Source organism: Protopterus annectens, chromosome 17.part0 (genome assembly GCF_019279795.1).
Source record: "Protopterus annectens isolate FY-2018-M chromosome 17.part0, PAN1.0, whole genome shotgun sequence".
In the NCBI taxonomy this organism is placed as follows: Eukaryota; Metazoa; Chordata; order Ceratodontiformes; family Protopteridae; genus Protopterus; species Protopterus annectens.
The window spans coordinates 427,137,604-427,159,896 of NC_056751.1; positions in this window are offsets into that span (position 1 = coordinate 427,137,604).

The window sequence follows — 22,293 nt, forward strand, 5'->3', positions numbered from 1 at the left end:
GTCTTGCCATTTACGTAACAGTATGGGGTGGCTTTCCCCATATGTCAGCATGCAAAATACTCGCATGCCGCGAGGTATAACTTTAAAATGGAGGCATGCCTCAAGGTGTAAGCGTTGCCAAGCATACCTCTGTAATTTATATAGGTCATCCTGAAAAGTCTTACAAAGAGTGTTAAACTCAGTTAGCATCTCACCATTGTTAGTAGCGTTCACCGAAGTAGTATGATTCGAGAGCTCCAGAGTCAATAAAGGGTTGGTGTTACAATGTAGAAGAGATTCCCATACTGGTATCACGACCTCCCTCGCCTCTGGTCTGAAGTCTAATTCGATATCAGTCGAATCCATGTGTAGAACCAAAACAGCACACTGAAAGCAAAAGAGTTCGTAGGTAAAAAACTGTTGTTGGTGCTCAAAGACGCCTTCCGACAAATAAGGAACTAGTAACTGGAATCAGGAAACAGAAGGAGTCACCACGAATAAAAGGAAGCCTCCGTTTGTAGTAGAAATTAAAATCCGTTTAATGCAATAAAGTAAAATGAGCGCTTTCGCATAGCTAAGCTATGCTTCTTCAGATAGTCAACTTACATATACATTTCAATTCTATTTATATGCAAAAACCATTTTTGGCGGGCTTGTTAACTGATGCAATCAATCAATCAGATTAAAACAATCAGATTAAAACAATTGCCGGAACTTCAATCCTTAAACTTATGACAACTAAAACTTATAGCGCTTAGAGTGCATAACAATATTAAAACATATAAAACATAAGAAGAGTATGAAGCAACTTAACTAACAAACAGTGCGATCCTGCATGGTAACTATGTAGCGTTTTTGACATCAGTTTTTTAAAACGATAAACATTGTTTCATTTCAGTCCCAAACTAAGATAACAACAGTATATTCACTTTTCATAAAAAATGTCAACTAGCAAAATTCCACTCTATGTGGCATGCTAACTTGCATAACCATAGATGGATATATGACAGAACATTATGTGAAGTCAACGGTTAAGAAAGTCATGAACATTGCTATCAGAACTAACTTTCCAGTCTACATGACAAAGTCTGTTTACCTCATTTCAGCACGCACATAAAGCCCCAATATAAATGGTCTGGGCAATATATCCCAATGTGTATAATTGAAATATAGTCATAAAATACATATTTAAGAAAAAATACATATTCAAGAAAAAAAGTACATATTTAAGAAGAAAGTGCATATTTAAGAAAGTAAGTGCATAATAACAAAGCCTAAAGTATAAAGGCTTACGCCTCAAAGAGTGCTCCATAAGGAAGTAACTCTTAAGGACATCATGTCCGGTTTCCAATTCACAAAGAAGCAATGGGGGATATATGTTATGTATGCCTGCCAAATATGCAACAAAGTCTAGAGGATTTGGGATCATTGCTTGGAAATGCTTACATAGGTATTCTTATACACCAAGTAGACTCCAAAGAATTTTTCCTCAGTTAGACAGCAAATGTTGGAGGTGTGATGGAGAAGAAAGAGGTAACTGGGAACACATTTTCTGAAAATGTAATGAATTGGCAGACTTTAAACTTTCCCTTGAGACTGCTTTGTCAGAGATACTGGGTGAGCAAATTGGTGTAACTAAGGAAATGATTTTTTGAATTATGATACAGAATCGGAATTGCCTAGACATAGTAAGGCCCTACTGAGTCTAATTATGGTGGCTGTCAAAAACGTAATTGCTAGAAAATGGAAATGAAAGTCTAAACCAACTTTACTAGAAGTAGTGAAGATAGTAACAGAGATAAAACCACTGGAATTGGGATCTTTACAAAGGGGGAGGAACAAATTACTTAAGAAAAATGGGAATTGTGGGAACAATACATACATAGGAAGAACAATGTTTAAAAGGAGGCAAGATATGAAGGCTCTGCTTAATGTTTGACATTGACTGGATAGATTATAAGTGATATAAAATGGTTGCAACTACAATTGTGTCAGCATGGTTTGTAATGTATAATGTCTGCAGCTAGAATTGTGTCAATATGGTTTGTTTTCATTTATATAAATGTGATAACTTAATAAAGATATTTCTTGTTTAAAAAAATATATTGACTATCAAATCTTCTGTTGGCATTTGGACATCATTCCAAGCATCTGGAATTCCAAAAAATACATTTTTTTCTCTAAGCACCAGCCTTTTATTCAATAAGCCTGTTGTTATGCTTAAAATTAAGTGTTTTAGTGTCTTTAAGCCCATCTTGTAAAGTGCTAATTAAAAATGATAGACCATGCAGAGTTTTTTCCAACACTTTCATTCCTTTTTGCACTCAGTTTTAGTTGTCAATTTCAGTATGTTGTTTAACTGCTAAAATATCAGAACTGAAGATTTGTAATAATGAACAATTTCTAATATATGTCAGTTCTGTTGCATGAGTCATTATAGCAATAATCCACGCCTGGGTGTGGGTAATGCTAGATTTACCCACGGTTGGTGTGGTTTGGTCACGAGGGCGAAGTCCGAGTGGCCAAACAAAGCCAACTGTGGGTAAATCCAGCATTACCTACACCCAGGTGTGGGTTATTGCTATTATACAATGACATTACTTAAGAAAAAAAATAATTACTTTTCTTAAATAATGGCATTGTATAATGCCTCCTTGCTGCCCTTCCGCAGCTGTCTGGTATTCTGCGGCAGTTCTGATGTACTGCGCATGCGTATGCCTACGCAGTGCATCAGAGCTGTGGGCAAAAGCAACGGAGAAAGCAAGATCTCCGTTGCTTTTTACAAACTGTTTTGCTATGTTAAATGGGTTTAACATAGGGAGACAGCTTTAAAAAAGCAACGGAGAATCTCTGTTGCTTTTTTAAAGCTATCTCGCTATGTTAAACCCATTTAACATAGCAAGACAGTTTTGAAAAAAGCAACGGAGAAAGCAAGATCTCCATTGCTTTTTACAAACTGTCTCACTATGTTAAAGGAGTTTGATGTAGCGAGACAGCTTTAAAAAAAGCAACGGAGAATCTCCGTTGCTTTTTTTAAAGCTGTCTCGCTATGTTAAACTCGTTTAACATAGCGAAACAGTATGAAGCAATGGAGATCTTGCGTTCTCCGTTGCTTAAAAAAAGAGTTATAGTAATGGTAAAAGTCCGGGCAACCGGACCTTTTTTCCATTACTATAACTGATTTACAATGTGCATGCTGACCAATCAGCGTGCACGCTTTGACTATTAATCATTAATCATTAGCCATAATTGATTTAGTTATAAAGTAGTCAGTTAAAGTTAGTTGTTTTAAACCCACATTGTAAGGCTTTGAAGCTTTATAGGCAGATTCCCAATGTACTTCTTTTTTCAGGAATGTTCTTCTCTCTAGCTGTCTTGTTTTGCATATAACCAAAGGAATAATCCCAGCAAGTAAACCAAACGTGTTTTGCAAAATGAAAGAACATTAGTTTGCTTGCAAAATTGTAGCAGAACAAACAGTAAAATATTTTAAATAGATCAAATGCACTAGTACTGATGTTTGGTAACCTGAAATAGTCCAGTCAGAACAAATATTAGATAGTTTCGTGGCTACATAAACTGAATTTAAGAAAGCAGAAATGCTCTCTATGCAGTAAGATGTCTGAACTTCAGAAATGCTGAATTAATTATTGAATTGTGTCAGATGACTCCTAGCTCCTTCTTAGGCCCATTGGGGACCCAAAGTGAAATGCTAATCTGATTTACGGACTAGAAAAGGATACATTTATGAATTTCAGTTGTTAGTTACCTGGCATATTATCAATGGAACAATATCTCTCAGCCTCTAAGCACAAGAAATGTGAACTAAGTCAAAAATAATGGTGGTATGAAGGCCGAAAGTTAGGTACGGATTTCAAATATTGCTCTTATAAACATAGAAAGTTGTCAATATAACAGGTTTTGCATTAGAATGCCTTTTCTGAAGGATATGAAATTTAAAACTGAAATGTGTGTCATGTCATTGTTTACTGACTTCAGTCCTGAATGATTTGCCAGAAAGCCACAACATTTATGAGGAACAGACCAAAAATATGAGCTAAAATGTACATATTCAGTGAAACTATGAACGGTTGAGAGGCAGGAATGTTACCAACCGTATTCACTCTAGTACATAGTACAACTACTAATTTACATACCTTGGTTCTTATTATTCAAGTTTTTAGCTTCTGACAGCCCTTCATCCATATTTGGCATTATGTCTGCTTACCATCAACATTTTAAATGATGTTCCCAATGTTCTCTTTCAAACAGTCTTGTATATCAGCTCAGAACATAATGTTGTGAAGTCTGAATTGTTCATGATTGTTGCAGTTCACTTTGATGCCTTTATAAGGCATGACTTTATCCTACCTTCCACACACACACACACACACACACACATATATATATATATATATATATATGTACGCGCACGCACACACACACTACCGTACCACATATCCAGAAGGTTAGCAGATGCATTGATAACTATGGGTCGAGGTCACAATGTTTGTACTTTCAAAAAATCCCTTAGCGCTCTATCAGAACCCAGCATATAGCATACATCTTAGCCACCTCTTCTCTGTAATGTGTGGTTTCATTTAACTTAGTTCCAATGCCTTTGCTTAAGCAGTTCCCAGGAGCATATATGGGACACTGAATAAGGCTTAAGGCACCATTTGCTTAAGTACATATGTACATATTTTGCATCCCCCTTTTGAGAAGCACAACAACAAAATATTCCATTTCCTTTCGAGGTAGATTAATTTAAACACATTTATGTAACTCTAGCGTTGTTGCCTCACAGTAAGACACTGTCTGGTTCGACTCTCAGTTAGAGCGTCTTCTGCGTGGAGACATGCATGAATGGGCGTACCTTCGTTGAAGGTTATGCGTCAGGGCTGGCAACTCAGTACGTAAAAATCAACTGCCAATCATTAGCGGACAGGAGTTCCGCTGTGGCGACCCCTAACCGGGAAAAGCCGAAAGTCACAACATGTAACTCTAGGTATATACCACAGAAATATCCTGATACAGTGCAATGATAATTATCACTTTACTCAAGCTCTCTTTGTAACATTATGACTTCAGTAATGACATCTTTCCCTTTCCAGTGTATATGTATCACTGTAACTCTTTATTAATAGATATTTTTATACATAACATTTGAAGTGAACGTTTCAGTTCTTGCACGTCCAGCATTTCATTGGTGACATCTCAGTTCTTTTAGATCTTAATTTGTCTATATATCCATGTTAGAAAAATGTGTATTTGAATATATGAGAAATGCTAGTTTAAAAGCAAAGTAGTATATAATGCATTTTATTCTATTAATCATATAATAGTAAGGATTAATTCATGTGTAAATGTAAGTAGTTTTGAAACTGCAGTGTGGCTTAAAGCAAAGCTGATCTTTGACCCTGGCAGAATGCTAGCTTAGCAAGTTTTAATGTTTATGCTTTTCACAAGTGATTATCTGCTGGGTCAGGAAATTAAATGTGTGAAATAATGAAATCTTCTGCTCTTTCCTGTTGGAATGATTTGGCCTTGTATATGTATTACTGAGATAGCATGCAGCTGTGTGAGAAAGTGTAACAGAGAACAAAGACGTGTATTAAGAGACTGAATCTGCTATTGTATTCGAACTGATATGAAACCTTGAAGAAGTAACTTTACAGAAAGACATTATGTCTGATCAGCTGGATAGCAAGGCCGTATTGTATCTAGAGGAAAAGTTTTTTAAAATTTACAGCATCAGCAGATTTAATGAATAGAGAACTGTAAGCTAAAGTGATGTAGATGCCCTGTGACATATCACGTCAGTAAGGTGGGCATAGCTTAAATGTTAAAACTATATAAAATTGTGTGCTTCCTGTTTCATGTCAGACAAAATTCTGTACTTGTATGTTTTTTGCCTCCTGGTGTACACTAGTAAACTTTTGAATCTGAACTTCCTGTGTATTGAATTCTTGATTTTATTTAACAGTTTGGTCCTTCTTAAGCCGGAAATTCCCTCAGACAGCTGCAGATCAGAGCCTACCGGTGGTCGAATACTGCGCAGGAGAAGTTACCGAAACGGTTCTTCTTGGGTGAAAAGACCTCCGACTGAATTGTCGTTTAAAGAGGCTGGCCACTTTCTGATCTTTGGCCGAAGAGCGGACATTGAACAGTTCAACACCAGGAAGCTCAGGTAGGAAGACTTTGCCTTTTTTCTGTTTTAGATCAGGGACTAGGTTACAGTATATTGTTGTCAAGATTTGTTTTGCAGATCAGGGACAAAAGGAAGTACTGTATATTTGGTCATAGATCAGGGTAACAGAATAAGGTAGGCAGTTATTCTAGATACACTGCAAACAGGAACTGAGAATTTCATATCACGTGATAAAAAAAAGGGGTTACGTAACATTTTCTTTGCCATGGGTAATCAGTGCACTAAAACATCGCGAGATCCGCCCCTAATCGAAGACGCAAAATATATGCAATCACAACATTCCGATAACGTTAGGTATTATACGAAATGGGTTAATAAATATGAATTTGATGGTAAACTAGATAAAACTTCACTAGTTAAACTCCTTAAACAGCTTAAATCTGATGCGGGAGGTCAGGCAAAAAAGCAACGCCAATTAGGCATTCCTCAGGCACACAGGTGGATTGAGGAAGCAAATCGTAGAGAAGAGAAGCTTAAAAATTCAAAAACATTATTTTTAGACAAAGAGAATAATAACTTGGTAATAGCAACAGCTCCTCCTCCTCCTCCCTTGCCCCCTCCCTTACCCTTTTCAGGATATGAAGCGAGTGGACAGGCTGGTCTGCCTCCGCGTTATCCTGAAGTTTCAGCAAAACCACAACCATTTGTTAGAGATCCTATTGAAACTAGGTCCCGAACGCGTAAAACACATAGGGACACAGAATCATATCAAATAGAGAGAAACCTACAGGATGAGAGTGAGGAAGAAATATGCCCACTTATAGAAGTTCCAAATCCTCAGGCAGGGCAGGAAGGGCAAAACCCAACACTCTTAGTATATAGACCATGAACACTGGAAGATATCCGGAAGGCTACTGAGGGAATCCCCCATCCGAAAGTTAATTTTACGAAATTTTTAGAAGATTTACAAGGCATGAGGTTGAGTTACCACTTGAATGGGGAAGAAGTAGAAAAAGTAGTAAGACAAATTATAGGTCCAGATTGGCACATGATTTGTGGTGCCTGGAATCCTCGCAATGCAGAGCTTAGACCACTCCCACATAGTGACGCAGAGTTAGACAACAGAGTGAAAGGTCTAACAGACCGAATCTCTGAGAAATGGAAACCTAGAGCAGACTGGACTTGCATTAATCAATGCATACAACAGGAAAATGAGACAATAAATGGGTACTATGCTAGATTATTAGAATGTTTTAATAATCATAGCGGTATGTCGGTTCCTGAGAACCAAACAAATGATTCTCCGTATGAACAACAATTGAAAAATGCATTTTTGAAAGGTTGCATTGCACCTATTAGTAGCTTCATTATGAAGCATATGATAAACCATCGAACAGGGAGGCTACAAGCCTTACTCGAATACGCTAGACATGCTGAAAGACATTTTAATAGTAAAAAGAAAAAGAAGGCGCAAGTCTTCACTGCTGAAGACAGAGCTGAAGTATTTGTATTACAGTCAGGTAAAAAGGGCAAAAAGAATGCCCAGGGAAACAAACAGTCTGACAAACGATCAGAAGATTTTGAAGAGAGAAAAAAGAGAGGTGAATGCTTCAAGTGCGGGAAAAAGGGACATCTAGCAAGGGATTGTAAGCAAAACAAAAAGGTAATTACAGAAGATAAGGGAGATGAGTATGATATGATAGTGAAGATACTTCATGTGAAAGTCAGAAATCATCAGGAAAAGTTAATAAACAAAAAACAAATGTAAATGTGATAGAAGGAGTAGAGGAAGTGCAAGTAGATATGGAGGATGAAGAAAGTGAAATTTTGGACTTAGCATTATTGAGTTTAGAGCTCTACTTAGCAGATACGAAACCGGAAGTTACACTTCTGGTGGAGGGAAGGGAAGTCAAATTCCTGTGTGACTCAGGAGCGTCACGGACTTTGATACACCCTCCAAGTTACCAGAACATTCCGAATCACCTGATTATATACTAGTAAAAGCCGCAAATGGACAGCTATACAGGGAACCACTTTCCCATGATATAGCAATAACTGACCCTGTTTCAGGTATGACCCAGAGAAGTAAAATTGTTGTTTCTGCAAAGTGTCCAGTAAACCTTTTGGGCAGAGACCTTATGCAGATATTTGGTATAGCAGTAGTTCCAACTGTACAAGGTATGGAGGCACAGAGACAAATGGATACCTTTGTAGTGCGATCGGAGGGTGAAACTTTTTACTGGTACAGCCAGGACCTAGTCACGACTAGTCCAGGGGCAGTAACCGAGGAACTGATGAACGTAGCCATCATTAAAGCCCCCTCCCTTGACACTGATCGACAGCATTTGTTACACTATACTCTATACTACTGTACTACACCAGGACCTGATAGAGAGTATGAGCAAGAATTGTTCAGAAATCGTGCAACTAGACTAGTATTGCGTACTTTGTACTGGGATACTGAGGGGAACAGTGTAGTTAGCTGTTCATTACCTCAAGAATTCCTTACATTATATAGATCAAATCGATTACCACATGTCAGCTTGACAAAGAACAAAAGTGTCAAATGGGCAGACTTAGGAGAAAAAGTAACAAGATGGGAGAAACAGACTGATTTAGAACTATCAGAACAAGGGATACAAAAACAAAAACTGAATTGGTTGACACAGACACATCCAGCTGTACACTTTCAATCTAGTGAGGACAGCTGATTAGCGTTCTTATTAGAAGAAGAAGAAAAGGCCTTATGTGAAATTTCAGCAACTCTTTGGTCAACAGGCAAGTCAGATGTAGGACTTATTCGAACAGCAGGACCAGTTACAATAACCCCAAAGTCAGCTTTTAGACCACAGAAAAGACAATACCCTTTGAGAAAGGATGCAGAAATAGGAATTAAGCCTATAATAGCAGCATTACTCAAAGAAGGAGTACTGGTAGAATCTCCTGATTCACCATGTAATACACCCCTATTTCCTGTTAAAAAAGCAAACGGGGAATGGCGGATGGTACAAGATTTACAAGCTGTAAATAATGCAGTAATACCTAGAGCACCTACGGTGCTAGACCCACATACTTTGTTAAACGATTTAGAACCGCAACAGAAGTATTTCTCTGTGGTAGATATCAGCAATGCTTTCTTTTCAATACCTATACATCCTGATAGTCAATATTGGTTTGCATTTACATTTCAGGGTAAAAGGTATACGTATACTCGACTACCACAGGGATATTGTGAGAGTCCAACAATATTTGCACAAGAAATGGCTAGCAACCTGGCAGGGTTTACCCCACCGGGAGGTAGTCAAATTCTACTTTACGTAGATGACATCTTGCTAGCAGCCCCCACTCAGCAACAGTGCAGAGAGGATACTGTAGCATTATTGAAATTTTTAGCAACACAAGGACACAAAGTAAACAAAAGTAAGTTACAACTTTGGAGAAAACAAGTTAGATACTTGGGATATGTAATATCCAATGAAGGTAGAATATTAGACGAGGAAAGAAAAACAGCAATCTTGCAAGCACCCAAACCAGCAACCAAGAAGGAAATGATGTCTTTCTTGGGTACAACTAATTTTTGTCGGAGCTGGATACCAAATTATGCTTTGGAATCTGCTCCACTGACTGACTTGATATATAAGACGCCAATGGCAGCACAAGATATCTTACAATGGACACCTGAAGCAGAAACGGCTTTCTGCAGGTTGAAGCAGTTGATAGCTTCTTCATTAGTTTTAGGACTTCCAAATTATCATAAACGATTCTTTCAGACCGTAGATTGCATGCAGGGATATATGACGTCAGTATTGACGCAACAACATGGGGATAAGCAACGCCCCATAGCCTATTATTCATCACAGTTAGATCCAGTGGCGTGATCTTTGCCTCACTGTGTACAAGCAGTAGTTGCAGCTGCAATGGCAGTACAGGCTTCGGCCTCAGTGGTGTTATTCCACCCTCTCACATTGAGAGTGCCTCATGCAGTTGCAATAATTTTACTGCAAGAAAAAGTGGCATACCTTTCTCCTACTAGACATCTTTCATGTATGACTATACTGCTGAGCCAACCTCACATGACAATTGAACGATGTACGACATTAAATCCATCAACATTACTTCCAACTCCTGCGGAGGGCACACCACACAGCTGCCTGCAGGAAATTGAACAGTTAGCTTTACCTAGACAAGATCTCACAGATATGCCCTTAGACAATGCCGAGGTGACATATTACGTGGACGGCTCATGCAGAAGGGGTCCTACAGGGAAGAATCTGGTAGGGTATGCAGTAGTTACAGACACTGAAATTTTAGAAGCTCAATCCTTACCGCACAACTTATCTGCACAAGCAGCAGAATTTATAGCTCTGACAAGGGCATGTACTTTAGCAAAAAACAAGTGTGTGAACATATATACTGATAGTCAGTATGCTTTTTCTATGGTACATGTATTTGCACAACAATGGAAAAATAGAGGAATGATAACATCTAGTTGAAAACCTATTAATCATGCGCAATTTATTTTGGAATTATTAGAATCTATTCAGTTACCTACCAAAGTAGCTATTTGTAAATGTATAGCTCATGCGAAACAGCAGGATAAGATTTCAAAAGGCAATGCATGTGCTGATGCAGCTGCAAAGCAAGCAGACTCAGAAACTTTACTTTTAAATGAGGAATTACAACCCTCTGAGATTTTAGATTCAGACATGTTAAAAACAATGCAGACGCTTACTACAAAAGCAGAAAAACAAAAATGGGTAAAACGAGGTACAATTCTTGAGAATGGACTGTACATTTCCAAAGAAAGAAAAACGATATTGCCGTCTAATTTATTTAGATATGCAGCTTTGTTGAGCCATGGGCAGTTCCATGTCTCAACAGGGAGGATGGTACAGTTAGTAAATCGAATATTCCAAACATATGGATACACAAACTACACAAAAAAATTTTGTGCAGCTTGTCATACTTGTAACAAGCACCATGCACAAGGGGCATTTAAAACCAAGCAAGGAAGTTTTCCTATACCACCATACCCGTTCCATACTATTTGTATGGATTTCATAGAATTGAATAAATGTGAAGGGAAAAAGTTTTGTTTAGTTATTGTAGACATGTTTTCTAAATGGGTAGAAGCTTTTCCAACCAAAAATCCGGATGCAGCAACAGTGGCGAAAGCCCTGAGAAAAGAAGTAATCCCTAGATTTGGCATTCCAGAAAGGATTTATAGCGACAACGGCACACATTTCGTAAACCAGACAATCCACCAACTTGGGAGATTTTTTGGTATCTCCTTAAAGAACCATTGTGCCTACCACCCACAGTCAGCAGGACTGGTGGAAAGGTACAATGGTACCCTAAAAAGTAAGCTTAGGAAGCTAGTAGAGGAGTCCCAAAAGAATTGGATATACTGTCTGCCTTTAGCACTGCTGAGTATGAGAACGGTTCCAAATGTAAAGGGTTTGACTCCCTTTGAAATGGTTTTTGGGAGAGCATATTATGTGCCTCAGTGGAAAGCTCTCATGCCTGCAGAGCAAGAGGCTGACAGTTCATTAGCTAGTTATATGAGGAAACTGTTAACAAATAAATCTGTTTTGCAGTTTAACTCTTTTTCAGATAAGGAACAGACCAGACCGGTGGAAGCAGTCTTGGCTCCTGGGACATACGTTTGGCTGAAAGTGACGAAAAGGAAGAATTGGGTGAGTCCAAAGTGGGAGGGACCCTACCAGGTTCTGTTGGTAGCGCCTACTGCAGTCAGAGTGGCCGAGAGGACGTCCTGGGTTCATTTGACACATTGCAAACCGGTAAAGAACTTTCAACTTGATAAAAACTTTGTGACTGATACTCAACCAGACCGAGATGGCCAAAAACAAAGCGAATAGAAATTTAGATCAACCCCAGAGATGTTGCATAATCATTTTGTTGAGTGTACATTTATTGACTGTAATTGTGACAATTTTCCTCTTGTTGTGGTTTATCTTACACACAACCACACAAGTGAAAGTGGGAAGGCATGACGAAACGTCTGTAGACTGGCATCCAAATTTTAACACATACCTAGCCATGAAACGTGTATATGCAGAGACTATGAACATTTCAAATTGCTGGGTTTGTACAGCTATACCAACAGCATATGGAGGACTGATAATGTCCGCTGTCCCTTTGGGGATAAATGAGACTTGGGAGAATTTACTTTTCGATACAGAAACTGTGAGATCACAGGACAAAATAGCTTTATTTTTACCTGTCACACAAAAAGGAGTTGTATGTTTTTATAAAAATGATACCCTCCAGGTGGGCTGGAGCAATTGTAATATAACCATATTTTACCGATGTTATATTAAGAATGGTAATGGCAGTACTTTTTGCAATACTAATTATGACTCGTATTTGAACTCATTGAAAACAACTATGAATGACATTCACAAAAATCCAGTTTTGTTTAAACAATTGTCAGTTATAGATCAGAAAATGTTTCATGCAGGGCTGATGCGTATTAGTACTAAAGTAGAAAACTGTTATTTTATTTGTGGGAAAAAGGCATATAAATGGTTACCTGAGAATTGGTCCGGCAGTTGTTTTTTGGGTTATTTGGTTCCGGCAATAAGACATACTGCAGAATTACCTTTGGGTAAGATACGAAATGTGAGAGAAGCAGCTCGAAAACCTGAAGGTCCAGTTGAAAAACCTGTGAATCCAGTCGGAAAGATCAAAGCTGGCTGGAAAGATCATAATGCCGTGAAAGATAAAAGCAAATTGACTCATATGGACTTGAGTGACAGTGTTATATCCTGGGCAGGAATATTCCAAGCCTATGGAGCAGTCAAATCGATCTGGGAGCTGAGGAAGTTGTCGAAACTTCTCGAAGTAATGAGTAATACAACTTTTTCTGCCCTAGAACTGGTGACTGATGAACTGAATGCAATGAGAACAGTTGTGCTACAAAATCGAATGGCTCTTGGCTTCACCCTAGCGGTGAGAGGTGGTACGTGCACGCTTATCAAAGAAGAATGCTGTGCGTACATACCAGATAACAGGCATGAAATCAATAATCACCTAGAGGTAATTCAGCAAGTATCAGCCATGACTGAACCAGGCCCAAACCCACTGACAAACTTTTTCCAGAATCTATTTGGGGGGTGGGGTTCCATCCTAATGAATATTCTGATTGCCATTTGTGTGGGTGTACTCCTAATAGGAGCATGTGTTTGCTGTGGAATTCCCTGCATGAAAAGATTAATCAAAGATTTTATTGATGTATCTGTTACTGAAACTTTGTACCAAGATATTGAAATTGAAAAATTGATCTCAGATGACATTTTTTCTGAAGTATAGATTGAATGACTCACCTAGCTGAAAATCCTAAGTGGAAAAGGTTAGGAGATGAAATGACACTATCCATACTTCAAAATAGAATAAAAAGTATTAATAGGGGGGAAAATGTTAGAAAAATGTGTATTTGAATACATGAGAAATGCTAGTTTAAAAGCAAAGTAGTATATAATGCATTTTATTCTATTAATCATATAATAGTAAGGATTAATTCATGTGTAAATGTAAGTAGTTTTGAAACTGCAGTGTGGCTTAAAGCAAAGCTGATCTTTGACCCTGGCAGAATGCTAGCTTAGCAAGTTTTAATGTCTATGCTTTTCACAAGTGATTATCTGCTGGGTCAGGAAATTAAATGTGTGAAATAATGAAATCTTCTGCTCTTTCCTGTTGGAATGATTTGGCCTTGTATATGTATTACTGAGATAGCACGCAGATGTGTGAAAAAGTGTAACAGAGAACAAAGACGTGTATTAAGAGACTGAATCTGCTATTGTATTCGAACTGATATGAAACCTTGAAGAAGTAACTTTGCAGAAAGACATTATGTCTGACCAGCTGGATAGCAAGGCCGTATTGTATCTAGAGGAAAAGTTTTTTAAAATATACAGCATCAGCAGATTTAATGAATAGAGAACTGTAAGCTAAAGTGATGTAGATGCCCTGTGACATATCACGTCAGTAAGGTGTGCATAGCTTAAATGTTAAACCTATATAAAATTGTGTGCTTCCTGTTTCATGTCAGACAAAATTCTGTACTTGTACGTTTTTTGCCTCCTGGTGTACACTAGTAAACTTTTGAATCTGAACCTCCTGTGTATTGAATTCTTGATTTTATTTAACAATCCAATTGGCTTTCTAAGTAATCTTCCAAATCTAGAAAACTACAAGGACCATGTGGACTGCCTAGCTAATGACACTGTGTTATGAATTTATTCATGTGGTAACTCTTTCAGCAATTCATCGGAGTTCTGTTTTTTTACAACAACTTCAGGAACTGCCTTTTGGGACACCTCTAGATATTTCTCTGGACACTTTGAATATCTCAGCACTTCTACATACCTTACAAACACCACCTCTTTATCTCAGGAATTCATTATAAGACCTTCATTTTGAGAAGATATATTTTGTACCTTCTAGGCATTCTGCCATTAGCAGTTTGAACAGCAAAGAACCTTAGCTACGTACATCTCTGACAATCTGCAGCCTTTTCTTTCTAATGGGAACTCTTGCTGAATTTTATCTCCTTGTCCTCTTCCTTTAATGAAAATGCACTTCTAGAATATTTAACGTAGAAGAATTATTGCCTAACTGATTATGGTCTACTCTAGAGTCTGTTTTAAACTAGAATTTGATTTTCGAGTGCTAGCAGAGAAACGACTCTGGAAATTCTTCCTTTTACCCTATGACCATACTCAGCTGAGCAGATGACAGGTCAAGACCTTGAAGTGGAGTAGTTCTAAATTCCAATAAAGCTAAATGATAGTCTGTGTAATAGTTACTATTATACAATGACCCCTCCATTAATATTCTAAAACGTGCATGCTGATTGGTCAGCGTGCTCATTGTAAATCAGACTTATACTAATGGAAAAAGGTCCGGTCTCTCGGACTTTTTCCATTAGTATGTCTGTTTTTTTGTATGTGTGGAACAGCAACGGAGAACTGAAGAGCTCAGTTTCTTTTATCTCGCTATGTTAAATGCGTTTAACATAGCGAGATAGCTTAAAAAAAAAGCAACGGGGATCTTCCTTTCTCCGTTGCTTTTTTTAAAGCTGTCTCACTATGTTAAACGGGTTTAACATAGCGAGACACTTTTAAAAAGCAACAGAGATAATAGCAATAACCCACTTCTGGGTGTGGGTAATCCTGGATTTACCCACGGTTGTCTTTGTTTGGCCACTTGGGCTTCACCCTTGTGACCAAACCACGCGAACCATTGGTAAATCCAGCATTACTCACACCCAGGCATGGGTTATTGCTTAATTAATGTTCTGAGATTTTTCATAAGGCTTTTGAAAGTCTGTATTGTCATTTTGAATGGACCATTATGCTATAAACAATTGACTCTAGATAACATGCTGCTAATATTTCTACTGCTTTGAAATTCTCTTGAATTCCACACTTCTATGCTGTGTATAATTTTCGACACAGCCACATCTGGGATATATGCCTCCAAAATAGAGCTGTAAGTACACTTTTGCTTTAACTTTCTGTTATCTTTGTGGCTTTTGGGAAACTTCAAATAGCAGTCAACACAGATCAGATATACATTTTCTTGATAGTTAAACAAACGGGTCTACTTTTATTTTCTGATGCCCGACAGATAAAGCACAGGTTACTGACCATATTATCATACACAAAAAGTGTGCACCCTACAGTCTTAGTCTGTAATTATGCTAATTTTATCTTGAATTGAAGGGAATTAATGCTTTTCCTTTTCCCCAAGATGGTGTGACATTGGAAATAGTATACTTAGATATTGGGGATGTGAGGGTAGCGCCCCCAGAACAAGCATGCAGGGGTTCAGAACCTTTCTGAAAACATGTTTTTAACATACTGTAGTATATTAAAGTACATTGGAGCAATATAAGCAAGGGAGTAAAGTGGTCTGTGGTAGACTAGGGATACTATAGTGGTGGTTGGTAAATCAAAGTAGACCCAAACAAATATGTTCTTATTCCATAGTCTTCACCAATTAGAAATGAATATTCTTTCTTTTCCTGGGTTATTATTGTGATAAGTATTATATGCAGATGTGTTTTGAACTATTTGCTCTATTTATATGTGCTTGTCTAGCCAAAATAGCATACTATAAGTTGCTTCTTTACAGTTGAAAATGACCAAGTGAGACTTGCATATTAATGCCATCATTTCTTTCCTTAACTGATCTGACACAATTAGTTTACCTGCTTTGAGCCCTGAGACTTGTATGTAACTAAACTCTTCTTTAAATGGAAATTACAGCCATATTTCATTCCTCAAGGCAGTTCTCATTTCTGCCTAGACACCTCATTAACCATTTGCTTCTTAGGATCACTCTAAGTCTACTTTTGAAATGGTAAATTTATTTTCTGTCATAGGAAACTGTGGAATTATTGCTACCTTCTGGTCCATCTTCAATGAGATCTTCTTGCTTGTCTGTCATATGTGAACATCTGCCACATGCATTTCATGTCATGGCTTATAAATCACAGCCAATACAAAATTATAAATATGCTAGCTCTGTCTGCCCACTGGATGGTATATTTTGCAACAACTTCTTAATACATCCTACAGTGGCCTATGATCACTTTTTTAGTAGCACTTGTTCCCCATAAATATACTCTTTGAACTTTCCACAACTATATAATATGGCCAATACTTTTTAGAATATGTCTTTTTGACAGTCAGCAAAGGCTCTTGGCCAATAGGATACTCTAATAATCTCTTGTAAAACCATTACACCAGTTCTGGCTTATTTGCATCTAAACATTTCATTGTATGTACATATATCACTAACTCATTAAATAATTTAAACATATTTTCTTGTTTTGTATTCTTATGTTACAACACATTGTTTTTTCAATAATGTTCTTAATGGCAAGCTTATTTTTGATAGATTCAGATTGAACTTTGAAAGATATGCTGTCATACATGTAATTGTCAAAAGTTCTTGCTTACCATCTTGTGCGGACATTTTTATCATTGCTCTGACTTTCTCATCATGTATCTCAATTTTTGTTCATCTAAAGGCTGTAGTGCTTCACTCTCTTTGGTTACTATATCAACCTTTTTTGGGTTTCCTTTGGTCAAACTCCATATCAGTATGTATCATTAGTCAAACTGACAAGATCTTTAGTACCTTATTCATCTGTACAATGAGTCACTGAAACCCTTCATAGGCCAACAAATTACCACATAGCAGTGTAACACACCTCTATCTTCTCATAGTGAAGTAAATGAGCACAGCTTGGAACTTTCCTCAGCAAGCTCTGTTTTACCAAAACCCCCTGGTTAGCATCTGGCACAGAAAAATATTTTACCCCAGGCAGAAGAGAAATCAGTTCTTCAGTTCTGTGAAGTAAACAGAGTTCCCACTGCATGTCTTTTTTTACTCTAAATGATTGTCATTGTTGTTGACATACAGACCCCATGTGCAAAAATGGGAAAAAAACGGGATGTGGATGAATGGATGTATTAAACATAGATGGCTTTAATTTACTTTCTTTCAGATTCAGTGCTTTAAATGTTGATCAGGCACTCCAGAGTACGTCTACCAGTGTTTAGTTTAAACACAATTTATTAGTTTTGAGCCATCTACCAAGATTTCTGACTGATAGCTCAGAATTAATAAATTGTTGCAAATTCACAGTTTCTTGCACATATTTAGTACTTAAGTGTATACACAGACAACTCATTTTCATGTCCTTGTTTCACCACATGAATTCTTATCAGCTGCAAATATATTTATTGTAAACACTTTAGCAAATTTATTTCTCCTTTGGCAGTTTCTACTCAAGGAATCTATTTCTGAATATTTCTTTTAATTACATGTATAGATATACTGTGTGCAAAACTTTTCACTACATTTTTATCATATTTTTCAAGCATCCTTTGACTCATGTCTCCTGTTTACTCTATTTATGTATTTATTTATTTATTTATTTATGTTTTGTTTGTTTTCCTGCCTCAAATGTAATTTTATACAGTTAGAAAGCAATTTCATTTACTTTGCACACATTAATTACTTAAATGTTAAATCTGCTTCTTTGGCTCAATTCTTAATTCGGTAACATAAGCATCAATACCTTCTGCTGTATTTTGATCCCCCCTTAAGAAATGGCACACACAAGGAGATTTTTTAACTCACAGTAACTCTGAAACTCCTGTCTTATCACTGCTATGGTGTCTTCTCTTCTCTCAAAACTCGGTTTTCAATGCTATTTTGGGCTCATTCCTCTGTAACAAGCAAAAATGCAGAAAGGGTCACTTATTCAGGCTTTTAGCTAGGTAGCTTAAGGTTGTTAGTACTATGATTTTCTTAGTTAATAGTCTTTGTAGCCTGTATATTGTGCAAGATGTTTGGAGAGGAACATGGAGAAGAGAGCATTGTATTATATGATGGACCTAATAGAATGAATAGAGAGGAATTATGACTTGTTTGGTTTTACAGGATGTTTCCCTGGAAAGTAACTGGTTAAAGTAGAATGATTACCTAAACTTGGCTGACAAATGGTGGACAAAGGATAACTATACTTCATTTTGCACTGAGTTTGAGCCTGTGGTCTATACATCAGGCATTGGTCTGTTCCAGCCCTTGTTGGAGTACCAGAAAATCAGCAGTCTAATTAACAACAGTACATAGCTTAAAGCCCTCAGCAAACTTGATCAGCTAAGGGCCTTTCAGATCTGTGTTTACATCAGAGAAGATGATGCCAAAGAGAAGGGGTCCCAGAACTAAGCCATATGGGACACCACTAGTGTTTTTTTTCCTGTTGAAGTGGTAGCACCAATTTCCACTATATGGGTTGTATCAGTGAGTTAATTGGCTATCAGTCATATGACATAGGGGTTACTGTTTAGGTGGGTAAGTCTGGCAATTGTATCAGCATGGGGAATTGTGCCAAGGGCCTTTGTCAGGTCCAGGTAGGCATTGTGGAAAGAGTGACCCATGTTCATGGCTTCAGTAGCTTTTTTAAAGAAGTAATTTAGGTTGAGAAGACAATGAATACTTTTCACATTTTAAAATTGAGTCGGGTCAAGGGAGAATGAAGATGATGTATTTCATTCTTTGTATGTTTAGCTATCATGTTCTAAATAGCTTTACATATGATATTAACTTTTTATATTACTTTATTGCCTTTTTCTATTTTGTATACTGTAATTTGTTTTCTTTACACTGTATTTTGCTTGCATTCTACATTCAATTGCATTTTACATCTTGATAACAGTCCACAGCTCTGTCTCTTGTGAGTCAGACAGAAATTAGAACAGGTCAATTAAGGCGTCACACAGACGTTAGAACAGGTCAGTTAAGGTTAATCATCTGTGAACTGCGGGGTGGAGCTAGGAATTAAACCTTCTATCTAAGGGGTAAAATAAAACATTTCAAAGCTTTACTGGAAAAGGTCACACAGCCTCCGCTACGGCTTGCTGTGAGGGAAATGTTAGTTTGCTTTTGTTTTCTTGTATTTTGTATTGCATTTTACAACTTGATAAGAGACCACAGCTCTATCTCTTGTGAGACAGACACAATTTTTTCCACCATCCCATCCTGTTACTGTTGTTTCCTTAAACACCACTGTCTTTCTAGTTGCCTGCCCCTTATGTTAATTTGACCATATATATCCTTCCCTCGCTCTTTTCATCATTTTTTTAAATCACTCCCCATCAACTATTTAAATTTTTTGACCATCCCACTGTATTCCATAGTGCCAGAATAAAAAATTGCCTGCCCCCTTTCAGTCTATCTTGCTCTTTTAAAATAGTGGCTCTCCACTTAATTAAAACTTAAGTTACCTACTTTCATATTTAACTGCTTAGTGCACACTGCAGTGTTTAGGATAAACCATTTGTTTTATCTTACCCTTAAACATCTATTGCAAGACCATCAGCTACTGCATAGCCCGCATTCTGCCTCTCAATAGTCATCTTGGGATTGGTGCTTCTGTTTTCTCCTGGTGAGAGAAGGAGTGCAGGAACATTATTTCCTGTTGACTGCTGATCACCAGAAAGCCTAGCTGCCTTATAGGTGACATCTTGGAATCTGTGCTTATATTCTGGTCCTGTTGAGAGAAGGAGCAGAGTGCATTGATTCCTGACTGTTTCTCTGTTTCTGGTTGGAGAGTGTGTGTGTCTGTGCTTAATGTTCCTGATTGGTCTGGTTGCTATTCAAGGCATCTACTAGAAAAAGGGTAGAAGCCTTCAGACCCTTGCATCATCTGCGACAAGACTGTGGATCACCAAACAGGCTCTGGCCTGCTTCTCTTCTTGGGACTGGCTCTAACATTTTCTTTCTGGTGAGAGAAGAAGCAAAGGAGCATTGTATCCCAGCAGATTGAAGCTGTGGTGAGACCAGTATTAGTTGTAGCCAGGCAGTAGCCATTCATGCGATTCCCCTCTTTTCATCATTCTTGACAAGCTAATTCTTTGTTTTCAGTTAAGTACTGCTTAATTTGTTTCTAACTTCAGAATATCTGCCTAAATACTTCATTCTTAAATTTTTAGGGTCTATGTATTAGTTTCCCCTCAAGTGTTTGTCAGTGCTCTGTACAGACTCAGACACCTTGAGTGACATTTTTCCTGTAAAAGCACAATTGAAATTTCTCCAATATCTAGTTGCACACAGGTCAACTAGTTTGCAGTGACAAGCACTCTGCACATAGTTGCAAACCTGATACTTCTGACAGTGACTGATATTTTCACTCCAGCTGTCTAATCAATAAAAAATGGTCTGTTTCCATGGATATGAACTTTTCTACTGTCTCTGTTACTGACTTGGTGGATATGGACATCCTGAGCTAATGTAGAAATTGCCTCATGTTTACTGACAACCAGTTAATTCTCAAACAAACTGTTATGGTATTTGAGAGAAATATTTACACAATGTCACTGGAGGCAAAGCTCTCACATAAAAGTACTCCTAATGTCAATAAGGTTGTCAGTAGTACACACACTGCACCCATCACGCACAATTCAAAGCAGACATATCAACTCTCATATGCTGAGGCACCTACATGTAACCTTCCTAAACCACAAAGACCTCCTAGATAAAGTACACATAACAAATATCCTCAGCAACCCCAAATGCACTCTTTCAAAACAACACCCACATCAACACGTAGAGCTACATCTCATGTAGCTTCTGCCTTTAAGCCCATAAGGCAAGCCACCACACAATCCAACATTCTAGTCATTGGAGACTCAATTGTGAGACACACTGATGTCCCTCTCACCAGGCTGAGTAAGGAGAAAGTTATGGTCAGGGCTAGGATCTGCCACATTATGCATGCACTCAGGTCATTGGACCACATTTACCAATATGGCTCAGTCATAGTCCATGTGGGAGTAAATGACCAGAGATGTATCTCCCTAGACTATATGAAGAGAGACATCATGGAACTCTTGGAATATGTGTTTCAGGCTGGTATGAGCCTAGTACTGAGCAGCGTTTTACTTTCTGCAAGGATGATACCACAATGCAAACAAAAGACGATTAACTTTAATAATTGGCTTAGTTTCCGGTGTCATTCTAAGGGGATGCAATATTTGTCAGCATGGAAGGAGGTGGCCAACAGACCACGCTGCTTTGCCAGGGGTGGTCTGCACCTCTCCCCATATAGGCTTTTGAATATTATCTAAAACATTGTCCTTCCCCAGTAGCGCCTTTTTAGGAAATGCCAAACTGATAGTCCTTCTGACATAGCAAATCAAAACCAAGAAAAAAAAAGGTATTACTGCTCAGTGCCAGGAGTCTAAACAAAAAACTCCAGTCTCTAATAGCTCTCTTTACCCAAGAGAATGCTGACATCTGTGCAGTCACTGAGACATGATTTAAAGCTGCAGAGATCACACCAACAGTGCAAGGTTATAATGCCTTCCGCACATTTAGGCCAGCTACTTCACAGGCAGGGACTAAAGGTAGGGGAGTCGCTATTTACATCAAAAATAAATATACTTCAAGGGTAGTCAAACAGGACAATGCACTTGAACTGCTCCATGTTCAAATCACCATAGGTAAAATCCAATACCTCTTCCTTGTAAGCTATAGGTCCCCCTCTATGACCCAGGAAACCCATGCCATGTATTTAAATTATTAGAAACACTAGCCATCTAACCCAATACCATATTCATGGG